Below are 25,908 nucleotides of genomic sequence, written 5' to 3'. Positions count from 1 at the left end.
GGGGTGGTAGTTGTTGTTTACAGCACTGTGCTGTACTCGGAGATCCCAATTCTGTTCTCAGTCTTTGTGTTAACAAGAAACCACTCTTTAATTACCTTCCTGGAAAAAGGAAATATGCTCTAAGCTCCTTTAATTGCTTAGAGACTGATTCTTGCATGTGACAGATCTCCATCTGAAGGAGAATCTTGAAGTGCTCGATGACAATAGACTCATCCTCCTACGGGAGATTCTGCAATGTAACGTCCTGCATTTTTAACAGCGTGGGTTAAGTCTGTCGTTCTCATCTGGCATCTACTGAGTGCAAACATCAGCCCTGGTTTTCCTTCACAAGTGTCCTAGCCACCACTGAGCACCAAACATGTTTTATCTGACTGCTTTTTAATGCATAGGGAAGCCTTCCTCTTCAAATCAGAAGAGATGCTGCTTTAGTTTCCTTCGCAGTCTTTCAGAATTCCCTCTCTGCCTGTGGTGGCCATGCCACCAGCTCAGCTGGGATTATTCTGCCTCCCCTTTTCCCCTCCTTCTGTACCTTCAGCTTAAAAACCAAGAAAAGCCATGTCCAATGAAGTTTACAAAACAACACAATTCTTCACTGTGCAGCTTTGCCAGTGTTATGTTGCATCTCTGGACTGCAGACGTAGCCCTTTTAGGGAAGGATGCTCTCTGCTGAGATGTGTACACCATCTGGTGAGCCTCTGTCCTGGTACTGGCCTTCATATGCTGCTGTGCTGCACACATTAATACTGGTAACAAATGAGGCTGTTCCTCCCTCTCCCTGTGCTTGCAGGCTCTTGATGGGCTGTTCTCTGCTCGACCTCCTGATGCAGCCATCAGGCAGTACTGATGGGGGGTGGGGTGTGTGGTGTGTGTGGAGCTTTTGACACAGGACATCTGTCTGCTATGAACTGGAGAGCAACTCATCTCACGTGAACAGCTTCCCAGCTGTGCAGTACCTGCCTGGAGTGGAAAGGTTTTAGGTTGTGCTGGCTATAGCTCATGTTAAGCTGCTTCATCTGTATTCCAGTCTCCTATTAAAGTGTAGTAAACCTGTGTTACTGAAATACCAGTTAAACTATGTTGACTAGTGAATAGATATGAACTAGTTCATGTTTTTCTCTTTGGAAAAAAAGCCCACAAACCCAAAACGTTAGCTTCTCTCTAATTATGGTCTTAGAGACTTCCAAAGGAATAGAATAGAAAACCTATTGCAAATCCTCTATCAATTTGTGAATCATACTCGTATTGATAAAGGAACATACAGTAGACAGAGCATTGAGCTTTTAGTTTAGGGGGTTTAGGATGACAACTGTGGTGTACGATTCTCCGAATACAAAACGTGTGTAATAAAAACATTTCTGGAGCCTGCGGAGTTAAGAACACAAATGGGAACAAGAGTTCTGATTCTCAGCTGTTCCAACATACAGCAGATGGTTAACTTGCCTTCTAAATCTTTGCATAAATTGGGTAAATTCTCAGGACTACCCGTGATTTTTCAACCTGTTCCCAATTTTTTGAGCACTCGTAAAATAATAATTTGCAAATCAGTTCCAGGCTGTGGAAGGGGAAGCATTTTGCAGTGGTGAAAAAGCCTGAATCAGAAATAAGACCTCAGATTTTGACTTGCGGTGTTTTGCCTACTGCACGTTTGTTTGCTAGAAGCTGGGAATCCTGGCCTTGAGGCGGCTGTGAAGTGAGCTGTTTAATGCTTATTGTCTGATAGTCTTCGATGAAGTGCAGTATAGAAATGCTTAGTCTTGACATTCTTCAAATTATCCTAGCAACACTATAAGAAATAATGTTATTCTAAGTTGTCCTTTCTTGTAGTATCAGTATTAATTTCAGTTTATCTGAATTTTTTTGTTCTCTGATCTTTCACAGAATCTGAGTTTTGCTTTAGTGTTTCTCATGCATTTTCTTCTCTTTGAATTCCTCATGAAGGAAGTAAATTTGCTGCAGTAAAATAATCTTAGTACTGAAATAATAGGTATATTAAAGTATGAATTACCTTGGTGGCAATAGAGGACAGATTTTTATTACTTGCTTATCAGGGAGGGTTTGTGTTTGAGTTCACTGAGTTGTAAGTGCATTATGCTAGAACTAAACTTAACCTGGCTTGGTAACGACAGCATACATAGGTAATCCATGAAGACAGTACAGATCTATATGGCAATGATTTTTTTTAAAAAATAATGAAAATTGGAAGTGCTTTCATGTTTTTTGTTGGCAAAGAAGTTTTCATTATTATTGAAAGAATACATTGAGTAGCTATTTTTAAAGACTTGATGAAATGAAAAAAAAACCCCCATCTAATCAATAGGAAAGATCTTCTCGATTGAGACCATTCCTAGTCATCCGAGGAGGACCTCAGAAGGAGGTGTGGTACCAGGAGCTGAGGTAGCAGGATGCTCCTCAGGGCAGAGCAGATATCCCATGCAGCACGTTCAGCAGCCTCCAGGTATTTTAGGGCTTGTTTACAAGGAGAAATGACCTGAAAGGGCTCACCACATGGCTCTCTTAGCAGTTTACCTTAATTCAGTCCGATAAAGTGACTCCTTATCTGAAGGAGTATCACACATATAAATTCATACCCTGCTTCAATTTGTAGTAATTTCTGTTTGTATCTAAGCTGTAAGAATTGTGAGCAGCAGTGGCCAAGTTGCACTTGGGCTGAGCAGAGAAGAGTAGTGTGTGCTTGGCTATGTGACAGCAGAATAGTAGGAAGATGTCTTTCCAGCTTGTAAGAGTATTATGTTGATTACCTTTTGTGATGGCACAGAGAGAAGTGAGTTATATGCTGTCAAAACCGGGCAATATCACTGCAGCAATATGGATAATAGTGATTAAAATCAATCTCTGTTTGTAAGTACAAACGAATGTTTCTTGTTTCAGATCATACAGCTCAGCAAAATAAAGTGTTGTCAACAACAGGTTATAAACCCTACATGTTTTATTCTTAGATCATATCAAAAGTAGAGAGAAATAACAGACCACTTTACAGGGTAATTCTGTTTTTCAGGTTAATTTATAATATCTGATGAGATAGATGTGTTAGAAGGAACTTTCACATGTCAAGATTAGGAGCATGGATTGTAGTAGTAGTGTTGTTTAAAGTGGTGAGGAGTTTGGCTGCTTCTACTGAATTTTTTTAAAAGTAATCATTTATCTAGTCCTGTGATAGTATTGATGGCTACTTTGTAATCTGAAAAACCCGATCTGAATAAAAAAAAAATAATAAAAAAATCAAGAGGATCTCTTGCTCATGTTGAGTCTTTGCTGGCCTGTTCCTTGGAAGCAGAGGAGACCTCAGGTACAGTTTGCTGACTGTCAGTGGCTCAGCACCTTGAAATTCTTCTGATCCTGTTGAATCTAGGGATTTACTTGTGTGAATGTAAGTATAAACACTTGCATTGAATTTAATAGCAATTATTTAGAAAACAGTGTGAATATAACCACACAGGAAACCTGCTTCTCGGTATCGCTCTGGCTGCCGTTTATGTGGCTGTTTTCCAGTGCTGCTGCTGTAAACTTATGGATGGAAGGTGATCTAATGGCATCAACTGTTAAGCAACAATTAATGAAATGATTGTTAATTAAGCCCATTTAAGTTACAAGCAGTAAGTTGGATCAATCTACTGTGTTTGAAGGAGCTTTTGTTACCTTACCAGTGAGAGAACAAGGCTGTGGTGTGGTACGTAACAACCACAGGAGGAGGAATTACTGGTTTTGTGGATAAATGTGCTTTTTGAAGGGAGCTTTAATAATTGTATTGGTCAAACAAAAATATCTGCTTCTGTGTGCTTCATAAATGCCCTTGTTCACGCAACCTTTTGTACAAGCAACGTGAGCTAGTATTTTTAGACAGCTGATAAAAGGCAGGCATAAGGGAAACTGAGTTCTTCCCTAATTTATTACCTTTTTTCCTTCCATTTGTTAATTTGGTTAACCAAATCATTATTTGGCACTAACAGCAGAAATTGTCTCCATTGATGGAATTTAAATGTGATTGCAGTGACTGTGCAAATATCCCCCGCACAGAAGCACGCCACGCTTGCTTGTGATGCCTCTTGACCTTTATTTTGTTGCTGAAGTGCAGGAAGCCACGTGTGAGCAGATGCGGGATGCAGGAGGGGGCTCACATAAGGTAAACACTGCCATGTCAGGCTATCGATTCCTGCAGGTGGGCACGAGTGAGGGCCTCTGATGGCAAAAGCTGGGTCGATGGGATATTTGTCAAGTTCAGCAGGGTTTTGTAGGGGATTGTTTCCATGTGTCGTGCTCTAAAGGTAGGCTTTTTCTTTCAAGGGCAGACAAGGAGGAAGTAAGTCTGCAAAGTCTGAGCAATGTAGTTTTAATTGAAGTCATACGTCTTGATGGAGCAGAGGTAAAAAGGAGGAGACCATATGGTGTAACCTTTATTTTTGTTAGCTTCCCTGATAATCCTTTGATTTGATAAGAAATGTTGCTCCATTGGCTGAGCTCACAGGGTGCAGTTGTTCTCTGATAAGCATGTGTTTACTGTCTGCCATAAATGCCTGAAGTGACAGTTTATGGCAAGTTAGATTGGATGTTTTAAATGCTGAGTGGATGTATCATAACTGTGCTTTCACAGGCGGGTTTGCTGTGCGTTTGGGTTGGTTGAAGGAACAGGTTAAACTGTAATGTTTATTTGTTCTTGAAGCAGACCAGTTGGACCCCGGCGTAACGCACAGTCCTTGCAAATATTTTACTATTTAGACTCACTTGAATACAATATCCAGCCCCAATTCCACCTCCCCACCCCCACTGAGCCATGGAGGAGGAACACAAAGATGATGTGTATTTTGGTACAATCTGCACATCCTTTTAGAACTAGATGATCTGTTTTGTCCCCTTGTGTTAGATACTCATGCTATCTGGATCTTAATGTAGCCTCGTTTAGAGCAATATTTGAGCACATCAAAACTTTCAAACCCAGTAAATTAGTTAACTTCTGTTGGGTTTCCCTGATGCTAGAGACCCACTACTGTCCCAATTGGAGGTATTCAGGAATTTTAAAATTACTAGTCTTCACACTGGGAGAGAAAGCAAATAACTCATCAATCTCTGGGCTAGTGAAGGATGGCATGTTATATTTATATGTCCTGTTCCTACTTGAGCTGGGTAATTTTTCTGAAACTCAAGATATATTTTATCTGATTAAAATCTGAAGACAGTCTATTATTTCTATAACCACATTTAAGTCTTGCAATTTAAAGAAATTAGTTTGCATTTCACATGTCATACACAATGATTTATAGAGGAAAATGGGTTTCTGCATCTGTTTTGTCTCTTGATTCATTAAGTTTTGATTGAAGAAATTTTTTGAAATAGGGTGTAAAGGAATTCTTCATCCCTAGTGAAGGGATTTCTTGGTTTTTGCAGCATCTGGTTGGATTGGGTTTTTTGGTGTGGGTTTTTTTTTTTCCCTGTGTGCATATGCCAAGAAATCTTTAATTCCCTTTCCTGATTTTGAAAGTTCAACCTGAGGGAATTGAGCAATTTCTCTAGTTTACACCGATCACTTTCTGTTGATACGAAGCCAACAGCTCTGACACACAGTCAGATATGGCACCACAGAAGGGGCCCGGTTGCAGTTTACTCCAGGAACTCTCCTTTCGTTACTCAAGTAACTGTAGTAGCTCTGGCTGTTGTTTCTGATGCCCTTGCAGATGCTGGGTGTGCCCAGGGTGACTGATTGCACAAGAGCCGTGCTCTGCACCCCCGCCTCACTGGAGCTATGGAAAGCCAGGAGTAAACTCGTGGTTCTAAAACTGCTTTGCCCTGTCTTATGTACATAAACATTATGTGATACAGTCAAGTTGCTCCTTAGTTTTAGAGACACAGGAATGTGTTAGTAGCTTACTATCTCTTTTCTGCTCCAGCATAAGGAGAGAAATAATCAGGAATTGTGTCAAGGCTGTGTCTGGTGTGTCCAGAAGAAATTGCATCAGATCAGCTGATGCTTCTGTCCATTTGAGGTAGCTGGTTTTGTTTTGGTTTTGCATGTCACTTGCCAGCTACATTTAGCATGAATAAGTGTTTTCAGATGTCCCATAAATCAAAGTCTGGCCTGATGTAAAAAGTCTGTTATGAGCAAAAATGGAGGAAAGGATACACTGGATTTTCTGGCCAATGAAAGATTTTGGAAGAGGAGACACTGAGCTAAAAGGCTTCTGAGCTAATCCTGCCTTGTGACATGTGGGTGAGATGTTGTAGGTGAAAGTCCCACAAGGCTACAAATAAAATATTTCTGTTGTGTTACACCCAGTTACACCAGGGCCGAAGCTGATCCTGCCTCATGTTTGCTTCCTTTGATTTCCCTCTCCTTTCCCACACACAGCTTGTGACAGATGTAGCTACCGCTTTTAATGATGGACCTTTGTCAGGCCAGGGAAAATGGCCACTTGAATTCAGAGAGAAAATAATGATCCTTTTGATCAAGCAAGCTGGCGTTGGTGGATGGGCTGCACAAGCCAGAGGGGGGAGAGCTCAAAGGGCACCTGCCCGTAACACAAGCGATGGCAGGAAGCGCGCCCAGCTGTAAGAGAGAGAAATTGGCCCTGTGTTTGGAAAGAATAGAGGAAGAGAGATTAGAGGTTAAACTGGAAAGAGTGTTAAAATATTCTGGGTGTATGATGGCTGTAGCTGTGGATTTAAATTGCTGAAATTACCTTGTCAGGATGCCTTATCGGCTGCTGTTCTAGTGATTGTTTGGTTTAGATAAGAACTCGAGTGCGATAAAACCTTGATAACAGTTTAGAGATGACAGCGCTTTTGAAACTGCTGGCACTTGCTAGGGGCTCACAGAGCTGCTGAGAAGCTCTGGTTGGATTTATTCCACTGCATTTTTTTTCCCCTCCGCCCCTCTTCTTTTGTTTCGTATTTCTGTTTAAGTGCTTAAGCTCTTGCTTTGGATCGTCATTATTTTGAGACACGCAGCCACTTCTGAGCACTTTCTGGAAACGGTGCGTGTGTGTAGAGGAGGTGACCCGTGCTGAGGAGTGGAAGTGAATGCTGAGGGGAAGAAGAAAAACAAGGTACTTCTGTGCTGCTTGCCATCTGATCCAATTTACGTGCACTGAGCTGAGCATAGAGTTTCAGAAGCTATGAGGATATAAGAGGCTGGGTTACTCATTGTGCTTGGTAGTGTTCTCCTGCTACTTCCCAAAATACAAAGTTCCTGTAAAAATCTGTTCGTTTATGACAATTAATTTAATGGGGATGTAAAATAGCAGTCCTTACAAATCTACCTGATGTTTGTGGCAGTACATTTATGTCACTTACACTAGTTTTGACTGTTATATTTTGGGTTTTGTGATGTTGTGGTTTTTTCAGATACAGGCTAGTAACAAACCTCCCCCTGACCTCATCCCATACGTGTGTGCTGTTTGTACAGGAACAGAAGAAGGATTGCATAAACCAGTGTGGTATTTTTGTCTAATTCTTATTGAAGATGATTTATGTGGTATGGCCTTATTTTGGTTCTGGCTTTCTTCTAATAAATCATGCATTTAGCAGCTCTTGCACTTCTGAAAGTGTGTGCTGCTTAGATTTTCAAAATAATTTAAATTGATTTGTTTTTTATGTAAATATAATTTGAAATGAGGAAGCAGGGAAACTATAGAATGCAGATGAACAATAGGAAAAACACTGAAGCTGTAGGACTATAGTTAGAAAATGGAAATTCAGGATGAATTTTCATGATGTTCTTTTTAGTGGTCTTTGCTTTCTGCTCATGCTCATTAGGCTTAATAGTAAAGCAGTGCATCCAGGCATTCCTTGTCTACAAATGGGGTTTTAGCCTGCCCAGCCAAAGGATAAACTTAAATATTATGAAATAAGCATGGGGAAGAGGTGTCTGTTGAGATAATTACACATCTTGTGTATTAATTGTTTTTACAAAATTCTGAAATAATCTCTGTCTGGTCACAGCTAAACTTCTCTTGGTTTGGTGGGCAGCAGAGCACTTTGCGTTACGCTACTTCCATTCTATCTAAAAGCATTACCTTTTTAATGACTACATGGTATTGCTGGCAGAAAAGGACAGTTTTAATTCTCATACTGAGGAGCATTGTAACATACTGATCTGTAACAAATGCTACTGTTATTATACGAGTATTAAGAGGAGTGTCCTGTTGGTAAGACTGGATCTCCACCTTGCCTTTTGCAATGCTGTGCTGCTGCGTTTACCAGACAACCTATTTTTGTCCCGTGATTATAAGAGTGCAGCTCTTCTTGGAGCTGTGTCAGGCAGGGCATCAGGTTTGCAGCTGCTGAACCTGGCAGCTATCTAACTGGTGAGTGTTTACAAGTTGTGTGTTTTTTATCTTGCATCTGTAAGGATGGAGAAAATATTATTTGGGACAGTATGTGAGGAAGCCTTCAGCTGCAGCTTTCAAGTACATTTCTTTACCTTCTGGGCTGAAATGTATGCTAATGTATTGACTGTTGAGCCCCTGCATTGAAGTTGTTGAGGAGCTGCATGGTTACTAGTGCTGTTTCATCAGACCAAGGAGCCTTGAGATGTCAAGGTGGTTGCAACTCGTACCTACTTCCTGTAGTGTACTTGGGTTTGTTTTAGCATTTTGTTGTGTTTTTTTTGACTTGGTGTTTGTGATGAACTGTGTTTCTGTAGCTTACTGATTTTTTTTTTTTCTTTAGTAGCAAATGTAGTGTATCCTCTGTTCCATCGTTCAGCCTGATAACACACTTAAGTGTGTTCTAGTTGGCACAGGAACAACATGTTCTACAAAGTCCACAACAAAACTTTGGACCACATCAGTTTGACTATCTGGGGATATGTAAATAATTGCAACACAAAGTACCAGGGGAAACTGTACTCTGGAGTAACCAGACTTTGCTTTGTTGTTGGTTTGGGGTTTTTTCCCCCCTTGTTTTTAACCTGAAATGCCTTTTTTCCCCCTGTAATATGAGAGGAATCTTTTTGGTAGTTGACTGACTAAATGTATGCCCATATATGTTTGCAACCGCTGAAACACGTCACTGAAAAGCACCAGTAAGAGAAAACAGCAGTTAAGAGGCTGATCGTTCTGTATATTGGTTATATCTAAAAACATCAGTTTTACGAGATCGCTGTGAGCTAAAACTTCTTTGTTTGTATGTGGATAAGAGCATATACATAGCAAGTTTCTAGTGGGGCAGCATTAGTGTGGAAGCTCTGGAACAGATTATTTTTTGAGATTGTGAAGATTAGGTTTCTGATGTGATGATAGTTTGTTGATTTTTGTATTACTTAGGTAGTCACACTGGAGACATCCTGAGAGGCATGGTGTAAACCATCTCTAGCTCTAGAAGAGATGACACTAGGTAAATAAGTCAGTCAAAATTGGAAGAAAAAGAATGATCAGACTGTTTTTAGAAATACTGGACTAAAGTGTACGGTGACTACGTGATTTTCTTAGGATTGTACAGGAGGCCTGTAAAAGAGTGATTAAGCAAAAGATGAACCACAGCAGAAATATGACACCAAACTATTTGAGTTATCAAACCTAATCAAATAATAAGAATGAACAAATAAGCTACCCAACAACTGAGGTGCTTAATCAGTACTGGGTTAGATTCCTCTGATTGCACTGAGGCACTCGTGGGCTATTTTTTCAAGTCTGTATCTGACTTGAGACTGTACACTTTTTTTTTTTCTCTTAATGAAAGCTCAACATTTCTTTTGTTCCAGCAAATTTCAGAACGTGTCTCACAACAAAACAAAGAGCTGGCAGCATTGCCTTTCTTGGGGAAACTGGAAATACCCTAGGCTTTCTCCAGCCATACTCTTAATTTGAGGTTTAACGCTCTGTTAATATCAGCCCACACTTGCATCACTTGAGTAGATGTGTGCTGGGACTGGTAAGAGCAAGGAGTAGCTGGCTACAGCATTGTGTGGGGATGGTCAGAGCCTGAAGCTTTCAAGAGGGCTTGCAAGGGGAGAGCTGGATGGCTTTTACCACCCAGGTCAAACTATGCATGAGGATTGCAAATGAAGCCCGATGTGAGCTGCCACAGCAATTCTGTCTGTGTGGAGTGACTGACAGCTCGTTCATCTTCCATCAGAAGATTACAGTCAGTGGCTTGGGTGAAGGTAGTCCTTGTGGGTGTCCTTCCTTCAGGGTGCACAGAGCTCCTGTGGATACAGTCTCACTGATTCCTGTGCAGTAAGTTAACAAAGCTCTGGTGGGGCATTTCAAAGAATTATTTGCAAAACTCAGAGGTTTCACTTTTTACCCTAAAGTTTCATTTTGAATCTCAGCTTCATTTCAGGTGATGCTGAAAGTGAAACTCAGCTACCTTTTCTGTACTGGAACAGTTACATAAGAAAATCTCACAAATCACATATCGTTTGTATGCAAAGCAGTAGGATAGGGAAGACATGATAGCTTCTTCAGAAGCATCTTGTGGAGAGTTAAAGTTCTGCAGCCACAAGACCTAGATGTCCTTGCTAAATTTCTTTGTTGCTAATCTCGATGTTTGAGGGGTCTTATAGGAGACATCAGCTTACTGTTTCCTTCATTACATTCTTCTTCGGCAATTACAAGGTGACTGCATCACCTCTTGTGATTTGGTGCTAATGGTGACACGACACTCATGTCCCTTCCTCTAGAGCCTGACTTTGAGTTACTATTATACAGAGCATTTATATCTCTTATGTGCAAGTATTTCTGTTACTGTTCTCTACCACCAAAAATTCAGTAACTTGAATTACACAGAGGAGCAAACATAAAGGTTCTAATGCCAATCTGTGTTGTTAATGTAGACCATAGGACCACATCTGTCTGAAGGAAAGGGTGGTGACAGAATTGCATCCCCTCAGTTTGCTCATCTTCCTTTGTATGTGTGTGTGAAAATAGAGCATATATACAATGATGGTCTTACTACTGAAACCACAGTACTGTTCCTAAATGCATAGAGGCTCAGAAGTTAAGACGCCAAAGACCTGATTTGTGACCTGCTGGTCACCTTTCTCATGTCTCTTAAGATGTGAACAATCTTACAGTAAAAATTAAATGCAATTACAGCGCTCAGAGGAGCTTCAAAGTGGTCTGGCTAATTTTGGGGTTGAGTCTGACCCCAGAAGTGGTTCAGTTGCGTGGGATGTCAGGCTTGCATCTTGAAGATTATGGCTAAACCACACCAATTTATTTAGCTGCAGTGAAGAATTTGAATTATTCTGGGTTGGGTTTTTTTTCCTTATAACCTCTCAAGAAAGGCAAACTTTAAGCAACCGCACACAGCTGGTGTTTCTAATAAGACACAGATGTGTTTTGGGATCTCTCCCATCTCCTGCAACATTTAAATGTAGATAAATAGAACTTAATCAGCTATAAATAACAGCATGTCATGCCTGTGGATCACTAACCTTCTCTGGGACTCCCACAGGACTAGGGTTAAGCTTAATTACTTCAGTCTACTACAAACAACAGAATAATCGGCTGTTGGATATTGCATTGGGAAGGTGGAGGGAGCATAAAGAAGCAAGTCAACATCCATAGCCAGTGACACGATGTTCCGGTGCTCATTGTAGGGTATGTGTAATGTTTTGAGACCAATGGGATTGTTTTATTCCCTGTTTTGGATTCAGTGCAGTGGAGCTTTAATGTCAGTACTACATCTGTGAGTGTTCTAAAACCAAATACACTTGAGGCACCTATGAACTCTTCCCCCCCCCCCCCCCCCCCCCCCCTTTTAGGGATAGCTGCTCAGATTTTCTGGAATAAAAAGGTGGTGATTGTGACTCTTTAACCTTATTGTAGGTGAACAGAAGTTATTCCTCTGTGGCCATTGCATATTGCTAATTTAAGAGGGTGGATTGGTATGTCTGGTCTGGAGTATGGTGACCACAAGCCACAGGCAGTTCTCCTTGTCTGGGGGGTTTCAGTGTCTGTCAGCTTCCAGCAGCAGGATCTGGGTGTCTGGCCAGGCTGGCCTGCATGGGAATGTGTTAGGGAGCTGCTCTCTCCTAGCAGCTTTCTGCTGAAGCAAATGTGAGAACAGATGCTGGTGCAACCACTGAGACCCATCTTCCATCACTGCCAGCTTCTGCTTTTCCTGTCTGGGCGTTACCCAGATTACAGGGATCACCTGTGCATTCATCAGCTGCTGTGCATCCTATGGTATATGAATACCATAGGTTACCATGGTTCAATGATGAAAACAGCTGTAAAGGCAGTGCCATGTTCATATAGAGAGTTGTTTGTTCTCCTCTAGTACTCAGTGCAGACTACTGTCATCTCTTGATCCTTTTTGAAACATAGTCCTTCAGTCTCTTGTCTGCCTCAGTGTGATTGTCACACCTCTTGATGTTGCACTTCAGCTGAAATACCTACAATAAGCAATCACTAATAAATTGTTGTGACATGCCAGTTTGAACAAGATGTCCTTTGAACTTTGGTCAGCACACGGCCAGGTTTCACAAGTTAGCAGTGCCCATTGCCATCACTCTTCCAAATAGTAAGCCATGACAAGGGAAACTGTAATGTCCCAAACTGCACAGTTGTTCCCTTTGTATTGGTGTGAGTGAAGTACATTTTTGCTTAGTAATTTATTTGTTCATTGATATGTTTTCGGTTAATTGTCACTTTTCTCAAAGAGTGCCAGTTAGAAGATACTTCCTAGACCTTTTTCCTTGTTAGCTCCTGCTTTTGCACGATAGTTAACATAAATAGGTTTTGTGATTTGCACAACCTTTTCCCAGCTACAGTAAGTCTGAGCTATATATTTGTTTTTTCACAGTAGACTTGATTTACAGCAGTTATCCCTGCCCCATGTATCCACTCCATGGTACCGCAAGTATCTGGCAGGTAAAGCTGGGCAAAGCTGAGGGTGATTCAGCCAGGAGATGAGGGCAGTCTTTACAGCTCTTCTCAACAAAAGCGCCTTGCAAGGGCTGTCTGAAAGAAAAATGGCAATGCTTTGGCGTTCATGGTTTGATGTGTGGTGTGCATTACATGCAGCTGAACAGCATGGAGTCTGGCTTGGGCTTCACTCAGTGCTGCATGGGTTTTGGTGTTGCTGCTGTCCCTGCACCCCTGTTCTTTTCAAAGCAAGAGCAGGTATTGGGGTGTACAGTTAACACAAGATTGCTTGTTTGCTTTTTCTCTTTTCTCACGTCCCTGTGTGCTGCTTTTCCTTCTTGGAAATGTAATTAAAACATTTATGAGGGGGGAGAGCCAGCCTGAAGGGCTGCCACAGTGGCATGGAGGCCGTCTCACTGGGGGAGAGCTGGCCTGCAGCACTGCCCGCAGCCCTTTCCCACACACAGTCCCCCGCTTGTTTGATTTCCCCTGCTGCTGGCCAGGTTCAGGAAGCCGGGGGAATATTTATTTATAAGCTGTCTGTACAGATGTTTTCATTGTGGTTTGTGGTGCATTGGTGCCACTTAGTGGGGGGAGAATTGAATTGACAGCTCTAACAGTGCAGGGGAAAGCTAGGAGAGCTGGGTTTCATATTCCAGCCCCACCTCCACCCCCCCAGCAGTATTTCTGCAGTTCAAAGACAAATTAGAGTCTTCTGCTAGCCACAGAGCTGCTGTGGGTACTGGAGCTGGCTGTTGGCAGAGCAGTGCTGGCAGGCTGGACGTGGGCTGACCCTAGTCCCGACAGAGGAAAGCTGCACTGAAAGCGCTGCTGAATATTAGGCTAAATAGTCTGGCTTTGCTGATAGAAAAAGTTAATCCAGCCATGCCTTGTGTTATGCAAGGTTTTGGCAGGTTTAAAAATTATTTTCTCTGTGTTATGGTTTCCACTACTTTAGGTGTAACAGGAAGGATGATGGGATAGGATGGTGTTAGCTCAGATTCCAGTTTTGGAGGAGCTGATCTATACAAAATGTTAACAGTGTTTACTCAGAATCATTTAACTGGATTTTCTATTTGTTTTTCCCACAGAAAGGCCTGTGGGGAAAAACCACAATCATGTGCTGTGATATTTTTAAGCAACCTATTGCGCTCCCCCAGATAAAAGCTTATGGTTAACTAATGGTACCTGGAAAGAGGCCTGGATGTCTGCTGTTTGCAGTGACAGAAATGACCATCAGCCACAACGTCTGTGTGAGCCTGCAGTTTTGTTGCGAGGTTGTAGTGGAGCACGTTGCCCTCAAAGTGCCGTGCAGCACCCTCTGTTCTGTATGTGGGGGGTGCAGTCGTGGAAAAGGTTCTGTGTTGTCAAGATCTTGTGTTTGATAACCTGTGTATTTTTGTCTCATTTAGGAAAGGATGCTTTAGGGTGGCTTTTACCTTGAGTTGAATTGTTGAATTGCTTTTTTCGACTTTTTGCACATGGGCTCCTTTGTTGAATTGTTTCTTTGTGTGTCCTCTGCCAGGCGTGCAGCGTCCCAGGGCTCATGTGAGTCTTGAACCTGGCTTTGCCACTCTTTCACATGGGGAACTGCTGCTAATTTTGGTGAAATTTCTGGGCATGGAACAGTTACACTTTCAGTCCTTAAGAAAACATACCCTGACGAAGGATCGTGCTTACTGGCCTTAGTCATACCTAGTGTAGCTTTCATCTTAGCTAGTCCCATTACCCTCAGCAGGAAAAGCAGCGCTTCACCGAGGTCGGCAGGTCCCACCTACTGGAACGTTTCCTGGAGGCCCTGGTGCACTGCAGTTCTCTTGGCTCCTACGGGAGGGAGATTAAAGCCAGCGTGGGTGCGTGTCCTGGCATCACCTCTCCGTAGCTCTGCGTGCAGCTTTACCTTCTGCACGCTGCCTGTGGCACACACCGGTTCCTTCCAATTTATGCAGCTGCCAAGCTGACAGCTCCCAGGTGATACGAGCAGGGCACAAATTCTTGCGTCTTCTACCTCCTGTTTTGAACCCGTTTGTGTCTGTCTTGCGCTCTCACCAGAGGGCACTGCACAACATGTTGCAGCCTAATAAATAACCTCTTAACCTGCTTAGCTGCTTTATGCTTGGTGCCATGTTTTACAACATTACCTGGAGTCCTTGAATGCTGGTTCCCATGGCAACCTGATGTAGCATTTTTATTCTTTATTACTATCACTGTTTTATTGCTGCCTTGTTCAAATGTGCTGTCATCTTTATTTTGCCTGGGTGTGTGTATGAGCCACAGATCTGTTTCGAAAAACTGTATTATTAAACAGTTTAGTGAATTTGGAGAAAGGGTGGTGATCTGTCACTGTCAATTTTAATATTAAATGGAGAAGCACACCATAAATGGAAACAAACTATAAAGAAAAACAAACTGGCAACCCAAATGTTAATATAGACAGCTTAGGATACTTCATGGAGGTGCAAATAGTTGGGTAAAAGCAAATTAGTAGGAGAAATACTGCTTCTGTAGGGGACCACTATAGTCTTAATTTCTGTGAGAGGGCGTACTGACAGTGTCCAGATGTTCTTAGGAGCAGGTTTTGGCCAAAGACAGTCACGGGAGCAAGGACCCAAGTTATTTTAAGGTGCAGCTTGAAAGATTTACAGATGGAGCTGTATGGCCCCTATAGGGAATAGCTAGATATTAAGCTGGTAATACGGATCAGGCTGTAGATAACTCACTGCACCGTGTTTATGCTTTATCAGTCCTGTGGCAACAAGTCCTGCTTCTCTGCAAGGGCCAAGAGAGGTTTCTTCCTCTGGGCTTGGTGATAACTGGGCTTCAGGAGTAGGTGCAGGAGAATCACCTTTGCTGAAGGGCTGGAGGTGGAGCTAGAGGTGGGTGTGCTGGTCCTCCCAGCCGGGTCTGGTGCCTAGTGGCTAAGATGAACCATTGACAGATTTGGTGTTGGGAAGGAAGGTGGATTCCTGCAGGTGGGATTAACAGGGACCATGGGGAGAGGGTTTGCTTTCCTTCTGAGTGGACGGCACAGTCTGTTCCCTAGGATTGTTTGGGGATTTTACCTAAAACATGGGGTTCTGCTGTTGCAGGAGATAATGGGTGATAGTAGTAGTAGGGATGATGGGGATTTGGAGGAGCTAAAAGGCATTTCTTTTACAGGCACCTTCAGGAGAGCTGCCAGGATTTAGCCAGGGTGCTGGCAGCTCCCTTCGGGCAGGGAGGAGCCATGGGACAGCCTGGCTCCCTGCAGGACATGCCCTGCCGAAGCCTGGCTAGCAGGGGCTGTTTGGGGCCAGCTAATCACAGCTGACAGCGGGATGGGATTTTTCTTCAGGGCAAAGGCTGCATTTCTGGGAATGGTGAAGCAGAGTTAAAGGCAGGGGGATCTTGTGCATACAGGAGCCAGCTGGCAAACCCCAGATAACAGATATCTTTCTAAGCACATGTTAGGCGCAGTGCTGCTGTTTTCAATGGCTCCCTTGTACACACTGTCATCTTCCTTCCCTACTCTAAGTATTAGGGGCCGCTATAAAAACATTTGCTTTCTTAGCTCCTCGGTCTAAATCACTCTTTCCTATTGACTGCTACTGTGCAGCTAAGCATGGCAGTAGGATATAAGTATCTCCTGTGCAGAGAGAGGATGTTGAAAGGACTGGGGTCAGGGCTGCCTCCTCGAGCCTTTAAGGAATGGAGAGGCATCATTTGGACAGGTATAAATTATCTAGAACAGCGCACAGAATTTTAGACCCTGTACTTAAATCCTTCATTCTGTCTTGTGCCAGCAGCAAGGCGGATTCTGCAGCCTTTTCTAGAGACTCAGATGCTTTGGAGAACATGTCTGTCCTTCCAGAAAAGTCTGAGATTTCCCCACCCCCCGCCCCACTCTTCATTCTTTGCAAATTCGTCTGTCTTGGGGTGATGCTATATAACAGGACAGATTTCGCTGTGAGACTTTGGCAGGGAAATTTCTTCAGAGTACTTGAAGTACACACTTGTTCATCTCCAGAACCCAAAGCAAAACTGGTCTGTAAATTGGAATTCAGTCCTTGGTTGGGAAATTTAGAGAATTGGTCTACCTGGGCAGAATAGGTTTTCTAAAATGAAAATATTTCTAGGCTGCCAGAGTGCTGATTAAGAACAAAAGTAGGGAGAGCGGCATGGAGAAGAGAATGGGTTTCAAGGAAGCTGGTTGCAGTCGGCTCAGCGCTATGGCCTTGGCAAGCTGCTGGGGGAGTGAAAAGGAATTTCAGTCAGAGCTGAGAGTTTCTTAGAGAAGCAAATTTAATGGCGCAAGTATGAACTCCCTTAATGGAGAGGACAGATGGGAAACGTAGTAAGAGATTACTTTAGCGAAATCATGGGCTCTTTAATGACCTGAAACTCAAAAGCAACATAAAAAAATTGGAGAGTGGGTCAAACTATTGAGAGCAAATTTAATGTGAGCGTGCAAGGAAAAATGGGAGGGCCAAAGTCCAAATGAGCTACAATTGGCAAAAGACATAAAGGGCAGCCAGAGGGGTTTCTATAAATGTATTTTAGCAAGAGCTCGGCCAGGGAATGAGTGGGTCCACTGCTCAGTGAAAAGGAAAAGCTCTCAAAAGATGGAAGTGAGAAAGCAGAAGTGCCGAATGACTTTTTTATCCTTTCTGTTCTTCCTGAGAGGGTCAGCTGCAGCCTCGCAGCCAACACACCATCAGGCAAGAGGAAAAGAATAGGTCTGAATACCTAAGTTAGCAGGGCCTGGAGCAGTTCAGCTCTGGGTAGTTAGAAAACTGGCTGAAGTGATTTCAGTGCCATTAGTGATAATCTTTGAAAACCTATGGACAAATGAGGCTTGAGAAGACTGGAGAAAAGAAAACTTAAAGGGTTATCTTTAAAAAAGGGAGAAAGGGAGGAGCTGTAGGCTGGGAAGCCTGTAATGCCAAGAAATTTTTATTTTATTTTTTTTCTCAGAAAAGCATGATAAAGATGATCACGTTTTGTCTAAGCACATAAAAGGCAGCAGGCCCTGGAACAGCTGGAGACCTGTGGCTCCTGCAGTAGTCACCACTTCCATTAATACTTGGATGGCATACTAGAGAGCACAGTTATTCACTTTTGCAGGTCATGCTAAGCTGAGACAGGTACAAGCACGGCCGAGTTCAGGGCTAGGATTCAGGGAGATCTGAAATAATAGAAACGGTCTGAAAAAAATAGGTTACGGCTTAGCAGTGCTAAACAAAGAAGGAATGAACAACTGTAAAACACCAGAACTGGTCAGGTACCTGTTCAGCTAAAAGTTATAAAATAAAGTGTGTGTGGAGTGTTTCAGGGTTACAGGAGATCACTAAATATCCCTGGATCTGCAATGCCATTTTGTTATAGGGGAAAAAAAAATATCATCAGGACATAAAAATATGGCTTATTATAAAATATGCAAGGCATTCTGTTCATTTAATTTGTTTCTGGTGGTGGGTACGATATGTTCCATTCTGAATGTCACTGTTTCAAGGAGGATACTGGCTATCAGAAGAGAAGTTAGGAAAAATTTGCAACAAGAAGGCTAGTTAAGTATGGGGACCGGTTTCCTTGGGGAGACTGCACTTGAAATGAAGCAAGAGTACCCTCAGGTGATTTTTCAGCCCAAGATATTTTTATTTTTTTTTTAACCATCCTTTTACTTCATAGCAGAAAAGCTAAGAGATTTATTCATGCCCAGGGAGTAGTAGTGGTAAGTAAATGAAAATACAGAATTCCAATTTAATTGGAAAAAAAGATAAGCATTTTTTGGACATGACAGTAACCAGTAAGACATGAGATTTTAGGCATCTCATGAGAGGACTGTGTACCTGGAAGCTGCTTTTTCTTTCTTCCCCCTGTGCCCCAGGTAGTCCAGCTGGATAATAAGAATAAAGGTTCAGGTTCTCCTTGTAACTTCCAGTTGCCTAGGGTCTTTAAGATTGCTAAATTTGAAACATCAGCAAAACTGTAAAATAGTCTTGTGTTCTTTGTGTACTTGAAAGTTAAATTTTCTAATTTTATTCTGTGGTTTGAATGTTAGTGTGACAGTTCCCTAATTTAAATACTGCTGGTTTGCATGAAATGCTTAAGTATGGTGCCTGGAAATGCCTCGGTCCGTTGTTGATTTTTCATATCTCCCATCTAGCTCTAAGGGTGCTTGAAGACCCATAAAAATCCAAATAGACAGAAATTAATACCAAGTTCTTCAAAAAGGAAATGGAGAATATAAGTGGTGTCTGGGGTGACATCAACATTTGGATCCCCTCTTTCAGTCTGAAATCAGGCTTAAGATGGAGATGAAATAGCATCCAAGAGTTTTCATGACAGGAAGAGTCTTCAGACATCAGAAGACTTTAATTATGGGCAGAGTGATTCATTCAGTGGTCGGCATCTGTATCTCATTAAAATATGAAATCCTTCACTGTTTCTCCTTTAAATATGAAGGTATCCCTGTTTTATCTTTTTTGGCCTAGCAGAGCTATATTTTATGTCAGATCATTGCGGCGTACCTTTCGAGTGAGGCTGAGTTATGTGCAGATTATTTAACGCTGAAAATGTTAAGCAAATGTAATTCACCTGTGTCGCTTTCTCCAGAATCTTTTCTCCTTCAGCAACCAAGCGCAGCAGAAAAGCAGCTTGAAATGAAATTGGAGGATTAATTTCAAATTATTTGGGGAATTGGAGTAATCAATAAAAATAAGCTATTCTTTGTGTTTTTTTCCTACTAAGCCCTAATCAACAGGTGAAGATTTTCCTGAAGCAAACTATCTCAACAGGCCCAACGCGACTCCTGCTAAAATTGATGGGAGGGGGGGAAAATCTCCCTTGGACTTCAATGAGAGCAGCCTGCTTTGAACTGACTTTTATTGTAGTGGGGAAATATGCATTTTGTCTGCAAGAGATTGACCATAAATACCTGTGCAGATGAATACATCTGCCAATTGGTGCAGCAGTATGAACCTGCATGAGGGTCAGGCAAGATAGTAACGGGTGAAAGCCTTTTGTTATGCCTTTCTTTCCCCCACACCACCAGAAACAAACTGCTAGGTATATTTTGGATCAATAAGGAGGATTTTCAGGCTAAAAGGGTCATAACTTGCCAGAATTTCCCCATTTTTTCCACCATCTTGCTCTGATTTTGTAGACTTTGGAAAGAGAGGGTGTGCACATGGAGAACTTTACGACAAATTAAAAGCAATTAACTTTTCCAGTTTTCTTACATCAGTTATTAGTGCAGGGGCTTTCTACTCTACTGCTTCTTTCCAAAATGCATGAAGGCTGTCAGTTGTAAAATGGGGGCATGAAAGCACTTTCTGCATAGGGTTATGAGCTGGTCTGTAGTGCAAATTGCTCTGTATTCTCCCATCATGTTCAGTGCCAAGCACAAATTGCATTTTAAAAGCAATATTTTGTTTGGCCAGCTTGTATTAATCTAACTGTATTCAGCAGCTGTGAGGTTAAATTCTGGATTGCGAGTTGGCTTTAGGGTTTGAAAGAGAAACAGCAGCAACAGGTTTCTCAGCCTCGCCTTTGATAAAGTGACGCAGGGAAGAGTGGGAGAGGAGAGAGCATGGAGATGCCTTAATTTCTCAAGGGCAAGCACTTAGCCATGCAGCCATTTGTCACTCTTCAGTGGGTGTTAGATCTGCCCAGAAATACTGAAAAGAGGGAGAACTAGGTGGAAAGTTGGGACAAAAATATATAAGGAGCTGGAAAGAGGGCTGGCTGCCAAAATCTGTGGTGTTACAGTTGGCCCCCAGCTTTGCTCCTTTGCTTGTCTTGGCACTCTAGTTGCAAGACAAATATATTTGTTTTACTGTTGTTCATGAAATCTGGCTGGCTGCGTAGCGAATGGTGCTAAGCAGTAGGGAGACTTCATCTCATGAGTCATCTGTGAATGGGGAGCAGGACGGGAGGGTGATGGTTCGGGTCATGTAGGCTGGGACATGGGGTTTTCGATGCTTCATTTCATAAGCGCTTCAACAGTAAGAAATGGCCACAGGATCAAGCCTTCTCCTCTGCAGATTTGGGGCAGTGATATTCTGCTGGTGTGGGACTGGCTGATAAAGCAGAGAATTTGGGATGAACCACCAGTAGTTTCCTGCTGTCTCAAGGGGAATCAGGTGTGTAGGGGTAGGAGGAAGAATGGTTGGTGGTTACAGCATACTGATTCAGGAGATTAAGCCTCCTTGAAGCAGCAAAGAGCTTGAGTTCAGTCTCCAAGCCTTGTTCTTTATCTGTGTAACAGAAATCACACGAATGCCCAGCTTGCCAGAGCACTGTGAGGATAAATCCGTTGAGGACTCTGAAGTGCTCAGATAAATACCTGTGAGAGCACAGGGAGACATTTGTGCTTGTATGAGGGATAAGTGCTTTATTAGTAATGACCCGGAAAGGACAGAGCTACTTGCAGGTGTAGTAGGCACAAGCAAGTATCTCCTGTAGTTGACAGGCTCTTGGTATAAATCATTTGTGGAATAAATGACACAAGAGAATTCATGCTTCCTAGAGGAGAAGGAAAGAAGTCTTTTCTGAGCTTAATAAAAATGAAAATTTAGTAATGGATAATATGAGTCTAGAGGGGGTCACAGTCTGCTTGACAGGAGCTGTAAGGTCACAGATTAAGTAGGTACCCAATTTGGTTGCAGCAATATACAGGAGATTATTGAAGGAAGATGCATCCCAGGAATCTCTCCCACAGAACAGCAAGATCTGGGGTAGCTGTAACTGGGTTTGCATGGCAGAATTCAAAGGGATTATTGCAGCAGAAAACTAACTGGATTTGACATCATGCCTTTAAAACAGCTGGGGTGGGTTCCAGGGTCCTCCTCTGTTGAACTCTTAAAGGTCCCTGTAAAACAGGGCAGGAGGAGCTTGCCTGTGCTGTGCCAGCCCACAGGGTCTCACGAGAACAAGGCCGTGCTTCCAGCATGATCCCAGCTTACAGGGAGAGGGTATCCAGCTCCCTCCGTCATGCTTCTAGCCACATGTTCCCTTTCCTCCCAGCCAGCAGCATATGTGCTCCTAACTGCTGCAGAGAGCTCAACCAGCCAAAAGCTGACATGATTTTAAAAAAATAATAAATTGGTTTCTTTTGGGCTAATTTCCTGAATTGTCTCACCACTTAGTCATAAAGGTACTGGTGCAAGAGAGAAGGTGGGAACATATGGCTGGGGGCAAAGGGAAGAGCGGGAATTGGTTAGCTTATAACTTCCATCAGCTAAAGCTGCCGTGGGACTGTCACGTCTGGTTGTTACAGCTCTGTCTCCCTGAAATGGAAGAAATGCATCAAACCGAGGTCAGGAGTTCTTTTGCGTGTGGCAGCACACAGACCGCTGCTGCTCTGTGGTGCCGCTCTGTCTAATCTTCCCCCAGGTGTCAAGTGCTATCAGCATGCTTTTTGCATGGCGTGGTCCAGTGAAGGAGTGTTGGAGGCAGCATCCTTCCCGTGTTCTTCCAATAACGGGGTCAGCTGAGGAGCAACAAGCAATTGCTGCTGCATTGCAGTGGTTGCAACCTAGAAGAGATACAGGAATGTACCTGGACAGCTTCAGTTGGTGAAAAAGCATGAATTTTAGCTCATTAAACGACCAAGCCTCCAAACATTGTAAAGTTGAGGTCAGGAAGTAGCTGTAAATGGATTGGAAAGGAAACACAACTAGCTGCTGCTTGTTTTGTGGAGTTCCTGCGTGGAGGTCCTGCAGATGTTCATCCTAGCAGAAGGCCTCCAAGTTGGTGCAGTTCATCTCAATTGGTACAGGCTTTACTCTCCTGCAGTGATGTTCCCTGGCACTTACTTCTTCCTACAGTTAAAGATACTTGAGAAAAGGTCTCTCTTCTATATAGCTATCTTTTCCCCCGTTGTAATAGTTTAGCCACCTTCTGCTAGTCTAATTCCTTCTGCTCTTCAGAATTCACATTTTTCAGGCATATAACTGCTACCAGTTATTTTCCCCACTGTGATCACTGCAGAGCCAAGTTAAACGTACCATGTTTTAGAAGTTTTCTTTTAAAAATATGTTATTTAAACTCCGGTAGTAAGTTAATTTTTTATTATTATTATTATTCCAACAACTTCATTAGTGTCTAAAAGACAGGCCAGTGTACAGTACTGAGGTGTACTCGTACTGGAGAGGTGCTGTTCTCTCCTATCTCCATGCAATGACGGTTTGACTGTATCCAGCCAAAATTTTGGTTGCCTGGGTGCTTCACTTTGTCATGCTGTGTACCCCTGCCTAGATTGCTTTTTTTCCTCGCTGCCCTGGAGGTCTGTCCACGTAAGGTGGCTGATAGTTCTTGAGACACAAAGCCACAACCGGCTACCTCTTGCATTACTCCGCTGTGTAGCTATGTTGATAAGATGCTTGCTGGCCTGGTAATCTCACAGCTAAGCCTGGGGGTTTGCTATTCAAGAATGACGCTTTCACTATTGCCCTGAAAACAGAAGCCATAGAAGGAATTAATTTGGAAAGAGTTTCATGTAAAATTTTTATGTGCCATCCTGCTGCCAAGATATCTTGCCAATTGGGTGGTAGTAGCATGGTTTTTAACTTCTCTCTCTGTATACAAACAGGATGACTTAACCTCTTCCTCTTTATCCCTGAACAAAAGAAAAAAGCTGATGATTCGAACAGATGTTTTGCAAATTGGTAGCTGGCTCGTGGTGCAGTAGGGAAGCAGCTTGGTCTTTGAACAAAGCTTTGTCAATTGCCCTTGGTGGTTCCTGTCTGCATGCTACCTCATCTTGTGCCTACATGGGTCCCTCTTCCAAAGGACAGAGGTCACAGAGAGTATCCAAAATGAGAGAAGTTCACAACGGGAAAAGCTGGCAGATGGTGCCTGGTTGTGAACAGTCCTGTCGAGCCCGCAGGAGGATGGGAGAAACAGCATCATGAGCCAAGCTCTTGGGCATGGCGCTGGGAGAAGATGGCCTGGGTGCTGATGGTGGGAAGACAGCGACAGAGAGGAGGAAGGAGCAGCGGTATGGGGACCTGGAATTGGGCGGTGTAGGCTGGACAGAGGGGCGATGGGAAGGGGGTTGGTTATGCACCGCCAAGTGAGAATCGGTGCTAGGTCGGTTACAGTGGCTTCAGTGGCTCCTTCTTTGTGCGGCGTGAGCAGGAAGCTGGTGCTCTCCTAGGCCTCCTTAATCCATAGAAATTGCAGCAATTCAGCGACATCATTTTCTGAGTACACATAGTTAAACTGGTCTAGTCTGTTAGCGTGAGCGCTCAAATTGGTTTAAGAGTGGCTGATATAGATCAAATGTATTGGAACTAGCTAATTCGAGAATGTCCGTGCAAGGGGGTTACGCCAATTTAACATCATCAATTTAGATGCCAGGAGTTGTATTAGTGCAGTGTTTGAATGCAGACCAACAGGGAGAGCAACTAGGGAAAGGCTTGAAGAGGCATTTTTCACTGAAACAGTGTGTAAAGGTACTAAAGTTAATAAAATCTTTGTGTTTTTTTTACAGCAGAAAATTTTGCTGTCCCGTCTCACAGGGACTTGATCTTTCAGGGCAAAGAAGGGACTTCTGTTTTTTTAAGGGAAGATTGGAGGAAGTGCATGATTCCTGTATTTTATGCTTGTATGGCCTAAAATCTTACAGAAAAATTCTCCCAAAAATGCAGATCTTAAGACTTTGAGAGATAGATTTGGGTCTGGATGACGATCAGGTGTCCCAGCATGTGGGATTATAGACTAAAATGAAAAATTAAGTATAATTTTTCTACACACGAGTGGCTGACATCCCTCAAGGTTGCCATCATGCCTAAGTGAAGTTGGGTTTTTATGCAGTTCTTCCTACACTTGAGATATGTCTTGCCTTCCTCCCCCCACTCCATGGTGTTACTGTGCTTCCTTAACTACAATTAAAATGTTGACACCTGGCTTGGCTCTGCAGATTAGGATTTGATTTTCTGTAATTATATGTTATCGCTCACATTCAGTAGCAATTTTACCTTCTGTACAGTATGATAACACTTATTAATTCAATAAAAGAAATCAATTCGCAGGCAATTTCAAAATGTAACACCTTGGTAACTGAGTACTAGCCAATCAGATTATGCTTCTGACATTGTGCCTTGTCATTTAATCAGTAATGGGTGATTGCAAAAGCAGATATATGTCAGATGTTAATTAAGAATAACACAGTTTGGGACCATAATGTTAGCAGTGCCTGTTTTGTTATGATGCTGTGCTGAATATAGCTAATATTTGACTTGCACTTAAGTATTATTTACAGTAAATGGAACGATAAGGATATTTATTCTGTCTCTATGTTCCTACAGATGTATTAAATTTTCTTTTTAGTCAGTGGAACACACTGAGTGTTAATGGACTGCCGCACAGTCGTGTCTGTGTATGGAGGATGTGGAGGTGGTTTTGTTTATAGTGAACACGTTCCATCTTATCTTCTAGAAAGTTATATAGTCTTTGCTTTCCTGTGGCTTTTTTTTATCTTCTTGAAGTGTTTTACTTGGCATCTGCCAATCGGCTCTTTCCATCAGGTTATTGTTAGTGTTGGAAACTGTGTGTGAGAGTGGTGGGTATGTACCACCTCCGCGTCTGCTGCCCCCCGCCTCTCTCTCCTTGCCCTGGCAGTAGGCAGCAGGTGAAACGTGCTTGGGGTCAGTGACCCTGCCCGGAGGCTGCTTAGCCCTGGGCAGGTGACTGGTGTCACCCTCCATTTGCACCTGCCGTGTTTTCCCCTTCAGGACGGCTCTGAGCTGTGACCTCTTGGTTGCTCACAAGGCTTACACTGGAGCTTGTTGCCCTCCTCGCTTTGGGCCTTCCTGGGGTCCGTTTGATCGGGACTGACCACGTGGCCTCTCCTGACCTTCAGCTGCAGTTCAGGGCTGCTTGGTGGCTGCTTGGTGCCAGCAACTCCCAGTGCTTTCACTGGTGAAGAAGGACATGCAGAACCTGCCCCTTAATTTTGTATCTTTAAGACCTGCTTCTTCTGTGTGATTAGGACCTATTAGTCCTGTTAAATTAAGAAAAGAACAGGTGAAATGTGCCTGAAACCGACATTTCAGTTTAGCCAAATGTTATCATGCTGACACAACCTTCCTTTCTGATT

The 25,908-nt window shown here is 42.8% G+C and overlaps 1 protein-coding gene across 17 annotated transcripts in view; it reads left to right on the top strand.

Moving 5' to 3' along the window:
• The window catches only part of FBRSL1 (fibrosin like 1), a 548,072-nt gene that overhangs the window by 195,748 nt on the left and 326,416 nt on the right, over positions 1–25,908 (top strand). Inside the window, exon 1 of one of the 17 annotated variants that reach the window (XM_037376335.1) lies at positions 6,799–7,055. The exons of the other annotated variants lie outside the window; for them this stretch is intronic. The gene's annotated coding sequence lies outside the window, so the exon portion shown is untranslated. Of the gene's footprint in view, positions 1–6,798; positions 7,056–25,908 lie in introns of those variants that run through there. 17 annotated transcript variants of the gene reach the window in all.

Source organism: Falco rusticolus, chromosome 1 (genome assembly GCF_015220075.1).
Source record: "Falco rusticolus isolate bFalRus1 chromosome 1, bFalRus1.pri, whole genome shotgun sequence".
Taxonomy (NCBI): Eukaryota; Metazoa; Chordata; class Aves; order Falconiformes; family Falconidae; genus Falco; species Falco rusticolus.
The sequence above is the reverse complement of the archived record's forward strand: the minus strand, read 5'-3'. Positions and strand labels throughout refer to the sequence as shown.